Genomic DNA, 407 nt, shown 5'->3' on the forward strand with positions numbered 1-407 from the left:
ATACTGTGTCAAAATAAAACACAGACAAAAAAAAAGGATATAGATTCATTACGTCCGTCCAAAGCCTAAGATGGTTTATCGTCTGATGAGGAGTTTTTATTTAATTCGAAACGTCACGAATTATCTTTTCAAATTATCTCTCCATTCATTATTGCTATTACTTTCTGCATATCCATTTGCTTTATGTACAGTATATGCGTAATATTCATGAATATAGTCAAGTTGATTGAGTTGACTAATCTATATATTCATATCTATATTAATGTATGAATAATCAGTACATACAGATATATACAATTATTTATAATTACAGATATAAATATTGATATAGATGTAGATATAAATCCTGACACAGATATTGATACTAGAATAGATATGAAGAGAGATAAGGATTAAAATGAAAATGC

This window comes from Penaeus monodon, chromosome 34 (assembly GCF_015228065.2).
Source record: "Penaeus monodon isolate SGIC_2016 chromosome 34, NSTDA_Pmon_1, whole genome shotgun sequence".
Taxonomy (NCBI): domain Eukaryota; kingdom Metazoa; phylum Arthropoda; class Malacostraca; order Decapoda; family Penaeidae; genus Penaeus; species Penaeus monodon.